We start from the raw sequence: 13,115 nt of genomic DNA, 5'->3' as shown, positions 1-13,115 counted from the left end.
CAGTCAATTGTGTAAGTGCTGTGCTTGTTGAATATCCTTCCCTATAAGCATGCTGAAAGTCTGTTGTCAATTTGTTTACTGTAAAATAGCATTGCATTTTGTCAAACACCATTTTTTTCAGAAGTTTAAAAAGGGTTGGTAACAGGCTGACTGGTTGGCTATTTGAGCCAGTAAAGGGGGCTTTACTATTCTTGGGTAGCGGAATGACTTTTGCTTCCCTCCAGGTCTGAGGGCACACACTTTCTAATAGGCTTACATTGAAGATATGGCAAATAGGAGTGGCAGTATTGTCCGCTATTATCCTCAGTAATTTTCCATCCAGACTGTCAGACCCCGGTGGCTTGTCATTGTTGATAGACAACAATTTCTTCACCTGTTCCACACTAATTTCACGGACTTGAAAAGTACAATGCTTGTCTTTCATAATTTGGTCAGATATATTTGGATAAGTGATGTCACATCAAATGTTATTTGTCACATGCTTATAAGAAATGCTTTCTTATAAGCCCTTAATTAACCAACATTGCAGTTCAAGAAAGAGTTTAGAAAATATTTAGAAAAAAACTAAATAAAAAATAGTAAAATAAAAAGTAATACATTAAAAATAACAATAACGAGGCTATATTCAGGGGGTACCGGTAATGAGTAAATGTGAGGGGGTACAGGTTAGTTGAGATATTTTGTACATGTTGGTAGGGGTAAAGTGACTATGCATGGATAATAAACAGCTAGTGGCAGCAGTGTAAACAAAGGGGGGGGGGTTGTCAATGTAAATAGTCCGGGAGGCCATTTGATTAAGTGCCCAGCAGTCTTATGGCTTGGGGGTAGAAGTTGTTAAGGAGCCTTTTGGTCCTCGACTTGGCGTTCCGGTACCACTTGTCATGCGGTAGCAGAGAGAACAGTCTATAACTTGGGTGACTGGAGTCTTTGACCATTTTTTTGGCTTTCCTCTGACACTGCCTAATATATAGGTCCTCAATGGCAGGAAGCTTGGCCCCAGTAATGTACGCACTACCCTCTGTATCGCCTAACGGTCAGATGCCAGGCAGTTGCCCTACCAGTTGATGATGCAACCGGTCAGGATGCTCTAGATGGTGCAGCTGTATAACTTGTTGAGGATCTGGGGATTCATGCCAAATCTTTTCAGTCTCCTGAGTGGGAAAAGGTGATGTCGTTCCCTCTTCATTACTGTCTTGTTATGTTTGGACCACAATAGTTTGTTGGTGATGTGGACACCAAGGAACTTGAAACTCTCGACCCGCTCCACTACAGCCCCATCGATGTTAATGGGGGCCTGTTCAACCCACCTTTTCCTGTAGTCCACAATCAGCTCCTTTGTCTCCTTTGTCAGATGACGCAAATGAGATTGCGTCATCTGTGGATCTGTTGTGGCGGTATACGAATTGAAGTGGGTCTAGGGTTTCTGGGATGATGGTGTTGATGTGAGCCATTCAAAGCACATCATGGCAACCAATGTGAGCGCTACTGGGCGTGAAATATCTAGGCAGGTTACCTTCACTTCCTTTGGCAAAGGGACTATGGTGGTCTGTTTGAAACATGTAGGTATTACAGACTTGGTCAAGGAGAGGTTGAAAATGTTAGTGAAGACACTTGCCAGTTCGTCCGCGCACGCTTTAAGTACACGTCCTGGTAATCCATCTGGCTCGCGGCTTTGTGAATGTTGACCTGTTTAAAGGTCCTGCTCACATCGGCTACCAAGAGCATGATCACACAGTCATCCAGAACGGCTGGTGCTCTCTTGCATGCTTCAGTGTTGCTTGCCTTGAAGCAAGCATAAAAAGCATTTAGCTCGTCTGGTAGGCTCACGTCACTGGGCAACTCGCGACTGGGTTTCCCTTTGTGATCTGTAATGGTTTGCAAGCCCTGCCACATCCGACGAGCGTCAGAGCCAGTGTAGTACTATTCAATCTTAATCCTGTATTGATGCTTTGCCTGTTTGATGGTTCATTGGAGGGCATAGCAGGATTTCTTATAAGCGTCTGGATTAGTGTCCCACTTCTTGAAAGTGACGGCTCTAGCCTTTAGCTCAGTGCAGATGTTCCCTGTAATCCATGGCTTCTAGTTGGGATATGTACGTACTGTCACTGTGGGGATGACATCATCTATGCACTTATTGATGAAGCCAATAAGCTGATGTGGTGTACTCCTCAATGCAATCGGAGGAATCCCGGGAACATATTCCAGTCTGTGCTAGCAAAACAGTCCGGTAGCTTAGCATCCACGTCATCTGACCACTTCCGTATTGAGCAAGTCACTGGTACTTCCTGCTTTAGTTTTTACTTGTAAGCAGGAATCAGGAGGATAGAATTATGGTCAGATTTGCCAAATGGAGGGCGAGGGAAATTTTTGTATGCGTCTCTGTGTGGGTGGAGAAAATGTGGTCTAGACTTTTTGTGCATGTGGCATACATATGACATGCTGGTAGAAATTTGGTAAGAACGGATTTACGTTTGGTCTACAGTTATTTTTCCTCTGGTAGCAAATGTGACATGCTGGTAGAAATTAGGTAAAACAGATTTGTTTGCCTGCATTAAAATCCCCGGCCACTAGGAGCGCCGCTAGTGGATGAGCATTTTCTTGTTTGCTTATGGCCTTATACAGCTGGTTGAGTGCAGTGTTAGTGCCAGCATCGGTTTGTGGTGGTAAATATTATTTGTAATAATATAGTGTGGTCTACAGAAGATAGTGTGGTCTACAGCTTATCATGAGGTACTCTACTGCAGTCCAGCAATACCTGGAGACTTCTTTAATATTAGAAATCGAGCACCAGATATTATTTACAAATAGACACACACCCCCGCCCTTTGTCTTACCAGACGTAGCTGCTCTGTTCTGCTGATGTACGGAATACCCGCCAGCTCTGTAGTATCCGTGTCATCGGTCAGCAACAACTCGGGGGAAACATAATATATTACAGTTTTTAATGTCCCGTTGGTAGGATATATTCTTAATCGTAGATCATCCGTTTTATTTTCCAGTGGCCAATGGTATGGATGGTTGTGGAAGTTCACTTACTCGCCTATGAATTCTCACAAGGCAGCCCGATCTTCAAGTCTGGCTTTTTAAAATTTAATTTAAGGTGCTCCAAAGCTTTTTACTATCACTCTTTATATTATTTCTATCTTTGTTTCATAGTATCGTTTATTTTTATTTAGTTTAGTTACATGATTTCTTACTTTGCAGTACGTTTCCCAATCGATTGGGCTCCCAGATTTATTTGCATCATCCCTCTCAACCATACAATTTTTAAATTCCTCATCAATCCAAGGGGATTTAACCTGTTGGGTCTAGGGGGCAGCATTTGCACGTCTGGATAAAAAAAAATGTACCCGATTTAATCTGGTTACTAATCCTACCCAGTAACTAGAATATGCATATACTTATTATATATGGATAGAAAACACTCTAAAGTTTCCAAAACTGTTTGAATGGTGTCTGTGAGTATAACAGAACTCATTTGGCAGGCAAAACCCTGAGACATTTTCTGACAGGAAGTGGATACCTGATGTGTTGTATTGACTTTAAACCTATCCCATTGAAAAACACAGGGGTTTAGGAATATTTTGGCACTTCCTATTGCTTCCACTAGATGTCACCAGCCTTTACAAAGTGTTTTGAGTCTTCTGGAGGGAGATCTGATCGAACAAGAGCCATGGAACGGTGATGTCCCATTAGACACCTGGCGCGCTACTTCATGTTGGGTACCCTCGTTCCAATACGTTATAAAAGACTATGCATTCGTCCACCTTGAATATTATTCATGTTCTGGTTAAAAAAGGCCCTAATGATTTATGCTATACAACGTTTGACATGTTTGAACGAACGGAAATATATTTTTTCCCCTCGTTCATGACGAGAAGTCCGGCTGGCTTACATCATGTGCTAACGAGACGGAGATTTTTGGACATAAATGATGAGCTTTTTTGAACAAAACTACATTCGTTATGGACCTGTGATACCTGGAAGTGACATCTGATGAAGAGAATCAAAGGTAATGGATTATTTACATAGTATTTTCGATTTTAGATCTCCCCAACATGACGTCTAGTCTGTATCGCAACGCGTATTTTTCTGGGCACAGTGCTCAGATTATTGCAAAGTGTGATTTCCCAGTAAGGTTATTTTTAAATCTGGCAAGTTGATTGCGTTCAAAAGATGTAAATCTATAATTCTTTAAATGACAATATAATATTTTACCAATGTTTTCTAATTTTAATTATTTAATTTGTGACGCTGACTTGACTGCCGGTTATTGGAGGGAAACGATTTCCTCAACATCAATGCCATAGTAAAACGCTGTTTTTGGATATAAATATCAACTTGATAGAACTAAAAATGCATGCATTGTCTAACATAATGTCCTAGGAGTGTCATCTGATGGAGATTGTAAAAGGTTAGTGTATCATTTTAGCTGGTTTTATGGTTTTGGTGACCCTGTCTTTGACTTGACAAAACATTACACACAACTCTTGTAAATGTACTGTCCTAACATACTCTAAATTTATGCTTTCGCCGTAAAACCTTTTTGAAATCGTAAAACGTGGTTAGATTAAGGAGATGTTTATCTTTCAAATGGTGTAACATAGTTGTATTTTTGAAAAATTTGAATTTTGACATTTATTTGGATTCAAATTTGCCGCTCTTGAAATGCACCTGCTGTTGATGGAGTGCACCACGGGTGGCACGCTAGCGTCCCACCTAGCCCCAAGAGGTTAACAGTTTTTACAGTAATTTTCTTACTGGGTGCCTTCTTATTTGTAACTGGAATAAGCAATTTCATAAATGTGTGAAATGCAGTGTCTGTTTGCTACTCATTGCACACCACAGACCAGAAAATATTATTTAAACCATCACATAAAAATCACATAAAAATGTACTGTATGGCCTCATATGGCTACTTTATTGTGATCACTACATCCTATGGATTTGGATACTGATTTAAACAAATGTCAGCAGCATTAGGAAATATGTTATATTTAAATCACACTGAAAATATACCTCTCTGTTGATATCACATACATGATCAAGCATTTCACACATATTATCCATATTCTTACTGTTAGGACTTGGTGGTCTATAGCAACTTCCCACAAGATTGGGCTTTAGGTGAAGCAGATGAACCTGTAGCCATATTACTTCAACAGTATTTAACATGAGATCCTCTCTAATCTTTACAGGAATGTGGTTCTGAATATAGACAGCAACATCGCCATGTAGTAATTTCTGTCTTTTCGGTAGATGTTATAGCCATGTATTGCTACCACTGTATCATCAAATGTATTATCTAAGTGAGTTTCAGAGGTATAGTGTCATATGTTACAAGAAAGTTATTGACTTCATGGACCTTGTTTCTTAGGCTACATTTGTTAATATGGGCTGTTTTTTAAAATCTTTTCTGGGTTGCTTGATTGTTTTTAATGCTTTACTGGGAAGCTTAACAGAAGTAGACTTGCTCATGTTATTTATATTGGAGCTGAGAGTGCACGGTTAGCTGCACACAGTGGACTTCCTACTAGGGCACACTGCCTCAGTGCTAACATTGTAACTCTGGTTCATAGGCACATGATTACTGCATTCAATAGCTGTAGGATCAACAGAGGTATTCAGGGCAGTTAGGGGACATAAATTATGTTACTTTCATTGTCTTCCAATGCCCCTGGGATAATGTACATTTGATGCAGCACTGACAACTCATTGTCACAATGGTAGTGATTAACTGAGCTGGTCTTGGGTAATTGAGAAGTCATTGTCTTAATGCAGCCTTGTTGAAATGAATGGACAGAGTCCAGGAGCCAAGATGATTTGGATGGACTCAGTCATTCCTGTAGAGTATCTTCTGTTTCCAGGTGTCAAAGTGACTCCAGCAGAGCTACAGTAGTCTTTTAGCCAGATGTGTAATGCCAGCAGTCTGCTGAATCTTTCACATCCACAGCCCAGCTATGGTACTGGACCTGAAATGATTGGGTGCTTTTTGGAATCTTTCAATGCTAGAATCAGTTCTTTAAAATCTATTTTCAGAAGTTCCGAGCTAGCACTCCTGATGTCGTTTGACCCCACATGGACTATGACAGCGTCAGCTCCCTGCATCTCTCGTAGAATGGTCAGATGCAGCCTTGTAATGTGCTCATGCTCCTGGGTGGAACAGGGTTTTTGGACTGGGAACCGAGTTGTTTATCACCATAGAGCTGCTGGTGAAACAGCCAGGGAGGTCCGGCCGTTCTTTCATGTCGAGTGATTTAACCTGTTAGGGCTAGGGGGCAGCATTTGCACGTCTGGATAAAAAAAATGTACCCGATTTAATCTGGTTACTAATCCTACCCAGTAACTAGAATATGCATATACTTATTATATATGGATAGAAAACACTCTAAAGTTTCTAAAACTGTTTGAATGGTGTCTGTGAGTATAACAGAACTCATTTGGCAGGCAAAACCCTGAGACATTTTCTGACAGGAAGTGGATACCTGATGTGTTGTATTACCTTTAAACCTATCCCATTGAAAAGCACAGGGGCTGAGGAATATTTTGGCACTTCCTATTGCTTCCACTAGATGTCACCAGCCTTTACAAAGTGTTTTGAGTCTTCTGGAGGGAGATCTGACCGAACAAGAGCCATGGAACGATGATGGCCCATTAGACACCTGGCGCGCGAGTTCATGTTGGGTACCCTCGTTCCAATACGTTATAAAAGAGTATGCATTTGTCCACCTTGAATATTATTCATGTTCTGGTTAAAAAAGGCCCTAATGATTTATGCTATACAACGTTTGACATGTTTGAACGAACGTAAATATATTTTTTTCCCCTCGTTCATGACGAGAAGTCCGGCTGGCTTAGATCATGTGCTAACAAGACGGAGATTTTTGGACATAAATGATGAGCTTTTTTGAACAAAACTACATTCGTTATGGACCTGTGATACCTGGAAGTGACATCTGATGAAGAGAATCAAAGGTAATGGATTATTTACATAGTATTTTCGATTTTAGATCTCCCCAACATGACGTCTAGTCTGTATCGCAACGCGTATTTTTCTGGGCGCAGTGCTCAGATTATTGCAAAGTGTGATTTCCCAGTAAGGTTATTTTTAAATCTGGCAAGTTGATTGCGTTCAAGAGATGTAAATCTATAATTCTTTAAATGACAATATAATATTTTACCAATGTTTTCTAATTTTAATTATTTAATTTGTGACGCTGACTTGACTGCCGGTTATTGGAGGGAAACGATTTCCTCAACATCAATGCCATAGTAAAACGCTGTTTTTGGATATAAATATGAACTTGATAGAACTAAAAATGCATGCATTGTCTAACATAATGTCCTAGGAGTGTCATCTGATGGAGATTGTAAAAGGTTAGTGCATCATTTTAGCTGGTTTTATGGTTTTGGTGACCCTGTCTTTGAATTGACAAAACATTACACACAACTCTTGTAAATGTACTGTCCTAACATACTCTAAATTTATGCTTTCGCCGTAAAACCTTTTTGAAATCTTAAAACGTGGTTAGATTAAGGAGATGTTTATCTTTCAAAGGGTGTAAAATAGTTGTATGTTTGAAAAATTTGAATTTTGACATTTATTTGGATTCAAATTTGCTGCTCTTGAAATGCACCTGCTGTTGATGGAGTGCACCACGGGTGGCACGCTAGCGTCCCACCTAGCCCATAGAGGTTAAAAGCCCCCTCGAGGACTGAAGGGCGGTGGGGCTCAATGGACCAGAGCTGGCTGTAGTATATATGGTAGAGACCCCATGGGCTGGAGACAGGGTAGAGGATGAAGGAGAAGGAATCTCTGGAAGCAAGTGGGCGAAACCTTTGGTCAGCAGGATGGGATCCCCCAAAGCCATTTCAGCCCCATTCAGGGGGGACCGGGATGGGAGGTTGGGGTAGGATGGGGAGGGCAGGTGAGATGTGACTTCACTGGGGAGGGGTCTCTGCAGGGAAGCTCTGGCCAATGGCTAAATGGTGGTGAGGCAGTGGCAAGACGACCAGGCTGAGGAGTAGAAAAGGAAAGGTCTTAGAGTGGGACCTATCCAGGATATGCTGCAATGTCTCCATTTACTTACTCTGTACGTCCAGTGCAGACATATCTTCCTCAATAAGCTGACAGTTTCCACATGAAGACAGTGTCCACATGAAGACAGTGTCCACATGAAGACAGTGTCCACATGAAGACAGTGTCCACATGAAGACAGTTTCCACATGAAGACAGTTTCCACATTGGAAATGTGGCCGAACAATATTATCCTGGAACTGGGAAAAGTAGGTGCAGCGTAGTCTCTGAAGGTGGTTGCTGCCAATCTGGAAAAAGTATGTTTCCCTGTATGCCGGAAAGTGGTAGATGTCATTTTGGAACAATTCTGTTAAAATCCACACAAATAAAATAGGTTGTCTAGGAATCGGCTAAAAGTCAATCAATCCACACAGTGTGATAGTCAGTTAGATTGATTCACACAGTATTCAGGATCACCACAGTCATAGGCAGCAAGCCAGAACCCAACCACAGACTAGGTTTTTTATTTTAATTTTTTTAATTTCACCCTTTATTTAACCAGGTAGGCAAGTTGAGAACAATTTCTCATTTACAATTGCGACCTGGCCAAGATAAAGCAAAGCAGTGTGACACAGACAACAACACAGAGTTACACATGGAGTAAACAAAGAAGCCAATAACACAATAAACAAGTCAATGATACAGTAGAAAAAAGAAAGTCTATATACAGTGTGTGCTAAAGGCATGAGGAGGTAGGCAATAAATAGGCCATAGGAGCAAATAATTACAATTTAGCAGATTAACACTGGAGTGATAAATGAGCATATGACGAATGTGCATGTAGAGATACTGGTGTGCAAAAAGAGCAGGAAAGTAAATAAAATAAAAACAGTAAGGGGATGAGGTAGGTAGATAGGGTGGGCAATGAACAGATGGGCAGTGTACAACTGCAGCGATCGGTTAGCTGCTCAGATAGCTGATGTTTAAAGTTGGTGAGGGAAATAAAAGTCTCCAACTTCAGCGATTTTTGCAATTCGTTTCAGTCACTGGTAGCAGAGAACTGGAATGAAAGGCGGCCAAATGAGGTGTTGGCTTTGGGGATGATCAGTGAGATATATCTGCTGGAACGTGTGCCTCGGATAGTGTTGTTATCGTGACCAGTGAACTGAGATAAGGTGGAGCTTTACCAAGCATAGTCTTATAGATGACCTGGAGCCAGTGGGTCTGGCAACGAATATGTAGCGAGGGACAGCCGACTAGAGCATACAGGTCGCAGTGGTGGGTGGTATAAGGTGATTTGGTAACAAATGTCCTGTGATAGGACTAAAGAGTTAATCAATGTGGTTTTTCCATAAATAGACAAGTGTTTACCTCTGCATGGTTGCAGAATCGTATCTATTTTTCCAAACTTCCTATTGAAATTGGTTGTTCTAAGTTAATTTATATATTTTTTTAAATATCTACTTCACCATCCACCCATTTTATTGGTAAACTACAAGGTAGTGTAAACACTGTTTCTTTTAACGATCCAATACGTAATATGGTACACTTGTCATAATTAGGTTTTAGTCCAGAGAGACTAGAAAAGTAATCAAGATCTTCAATGAGACCAAAGATTGCGGACTTAATAAAAAACTTGAGTCATTGGCATAAATCGACACTTGTTTTTAACCCCTGGATTTCTAACCCCTTGATGTTCTTATTGGATTACATTTTTACAGCTAGCATTTCAATGGCCATAATAAATAGGACAGCCTTGTTTTACTCCTCTTAAAAGCTCAATACTTTGAGAAGTAACCATTATTTACATGTACAGGTTGCTTGCTGTACATAACTTGAACCCATTGTGTAAGAGATTCACCGAAATTAAAGTAATTCAGACATTTATATATAAATTCTAGTTGTACTTTATCAACCACCTTCAAAATCTGCTATGAAGACCAGGCCTGTTATCTTTGATGTTTCATAATGTTCAATTGTTTCAAGTAATTGTCATATATTATGACAATATATCATCCAAGTGAAAAACCTGTCTGATCAGGATGAACAATATCTGGTAAAACCTTTTATATTCTATGTGCTATGTAGTTCCGTCCTTGAGCTGTTATTGTCTATTGATGTTCTGTATTATATCATGTTTCATGTTTTGTGTGGACCCCAGGAAAAGTAGCTGCTGCTTTTGCAACAGTTAATGGGGATCCTAATAAAATACCAAAAATACCACATTTCGGCAGGATTTTCACGTAACACTGAAGTGTAAGAGGCCTCCAGTTTTTTAAATGGACGGGATCTTTATACTTACCACCTGTTTCCTGTGTCAAACCTTGTTGAGTACCTGAAAGTCTAACATTTTTATAGGAATAATTAAAACATGCTAATAATAGATCTTTGAGTACATAAAAAAAGGTCTGATATACCTCTACTGGTATACCTTAACCTCTATGGGCTAGGTGGGACGCAAGCGTCCCACCCGTGGTGCACTCCATCAACAGCAGGTGCATTTCAAGAGCGGCAAATTTGAATCCAAATAAATGTCAAAATTCAAATTTTTCAAACATACAACTATTTTACACCCTTTCAAAGATAAACATCTCCTTAATCTAACCACGTTTTACGATTTCAAAAAGGTTTTACGGCGAAAGCATAAATTTAGAGTATGTTAGGACAGTACATTTACAAGAGTTGTGTGTAATGTTTTGTCAATTCAAAGACAGGGTCACCAAAACCATAAAACCAGCTAAAATGATGCACTAACCTTTTACAATCTCCATCAGATGACACTCCTAGGACATTATGTTAGACAATGCATGCATTTTTAGTTCTATCAAGTTCATATTTATATCCAAAAACAGCGTTTTACTATGGCATTGATGTTGAGGAAATCGTTTCCCTCCAATAACCGGCAGTCAAGTCAGTACCACAAATTAAATAATTAAAATTAGAAAACATTGGTAAAATATTATATTGTCATTTAAAGAATTATAGATTTACATCTCTTGAACGCAATCAACTTGCCAGATTTAAAAATAACCTTACTGGGAAATCACACTTTGCAATAATCTGAGCACTGCGCCCAGAAAAATACGCGTTGCGATACAGACTAGACGTCATGTTGGGGAGATCTAAAATCGAAAATACTATGTAAATAATCCATTACCTTTGATTCTCTTCATCAGATGTCACTTCCAGGTATCACAGGTCCATAACGAATGTAGTTTTGTTCAAAAAAGCTCATCATTTATGTCCAAAAATCTCCGTCTTGTTAGCACATGATCTAAGCCAGCCGGACTTCTCGTCATGAACGAGGGGAAAAAATATATTTCCGTTCGTTCAAACATGTCAAACGTTGTATAGCATAAATCATTAGGGCCTTTTTTAACCAGAACATGAATAATATTCAAGGTGGACGAATGCATTCTCTTTTATAACGTATTGGAACGAGGGTACCCAACATGAACTCGCGCGCCAGGTGTCTAATGGGCCATCATCGTTCCATGGCTCTTGTTCGGTCAGATCTCCCTCCAGAAGACTCAAAACACTTTGTAAAGGCTGGTGACATCTAGTGGAAGCAATAGGAAGTGCCAAAATATTCCTCAGCCCCTGTGTTTTTCAATGGCATAGGTTTAAAGGTAATACAACACATCAGGTATCCACTTCCTGTCAGAAAATGTCTCAGGGTTTTGCCTGCCAAATGAGTTCTGTTATACTCACAGACACCATTCAAACAGTTTTAGAAACTTTAGAGTGTTTTCTATCCATATATAATAAGTATATGCATATTCTAGTTACTGGGTAGGATTAGTAACCAGATTAAATCGGGTACATTTTTTTTATCCAGCCGTGCAAATACTGCCCCCTAGCCCTAACAGGTTAAAGCCCTGGTGTTTTTCCAGACTGAAAAGATTTTATTGCCTCTTCTGTAAGTTGATGTTCACACAGGTCTTTCTGTACATTTGTTAAATGTTATAATATTATTATTAAGAAAGAAATGCTTACAGTTAACATCATTCAGTGGAGATGGTATTTTGCTTCCTTTTTTGGTTCCTCTTTCAAAGTGTCATCTGAAGAATCATGGATGACGTCATTTCTAACGAGTTTCTGGAAATTATTTTTGGTAGCGAAGCTTTTTTCACGATTTTCCATCCAAATCACTTTATTTTTGTAATAAATTACACTTGATTGTTCTTCAATAAGTTCCTCCAATTCTTTTTGTTTTTCCTCTAACCTATTTTGTGCCTCCATAGTACAGTTTCCTTTTCCATCCACCTGCACTGTTATTTCTTCTATTTCCTATATTAGTCTAATCTCTTTTGACCTAAACTGCTTTTTTATTATGAGTATTGTACTGTGAGGCCTCTCAAAATATCTCTCTCATAATCACTAAATGCCTAGGTTTACCGCCTCTGTATTCACATCCCACCATACCTTTGTCTGTACATTATATCTCGAAGCTATTTTATCGCCCCCAGAAACCTGCTCCTTTTTCTCACTATTCTGGAAGTCACAGACAACCAATTCTTATAGCTTTTAGCCGTACCCTCATACTTATTCTTCTCTGCTCCTCTGGGGATGTAGAGGTGAATCCAGGCCCTGCAGTGCCTGGCTCCACTCCTACTCCCCAGGCGCTCTCTTTTGATGACTTCTGTAACCGTAATAAACTTGGTTTCATGAATGTTAACATTAGAAGCCGCCTCCCTAAGTTTGTTTTATTCACTGCTTTAGCACACTCCGCCAACCAGGATGTCCTAGCTGTGTCTGAATCTTGGCTTAGGAAGTCCACCAAAAACTCTGAAATCTTCATCCCTAACTACAACGTTTTCAGACAAGATAGAACGACCAAAGGGGGCGGTGTTGCAATCTACTGCAGAGTTAGCCTGCAGAGTTCTGTCCTGCTATCCAGGTCTGTACCCAAACAATTTGAACTTCTACTTTTAAAATCCACCTCTCCAAAAACAAGTCTCTCACCGTCGCCGCCTGCTATAGACCCCCCTCGGCCCCTAGCTGTGCTCTGGACACCATATGTGAACTGATTGCCCCCCATCTATCTTCAGAGCTCGTGCTACTAGGTGACCTAAACTGGGACATGCTTAACACCCCA

This window comes from Salmo salar, chromosome ssa21 (genome assembly GCF_905237065.1).
Source record: "Salmo salar chromosome ssa21, Ssal_v3.1, whole genome shotgun sequence".
In the NCBI taxonomy this organism is placed as follows: domain Eukaryota; kingdom Metazoa; phylum Chordata; class Actinopteri; order Salmoniformes; family Salmonidae; genus Salmo; species Salmo salar.
This window is presented reverse-complemented; position numbering follows the sequence as displayed.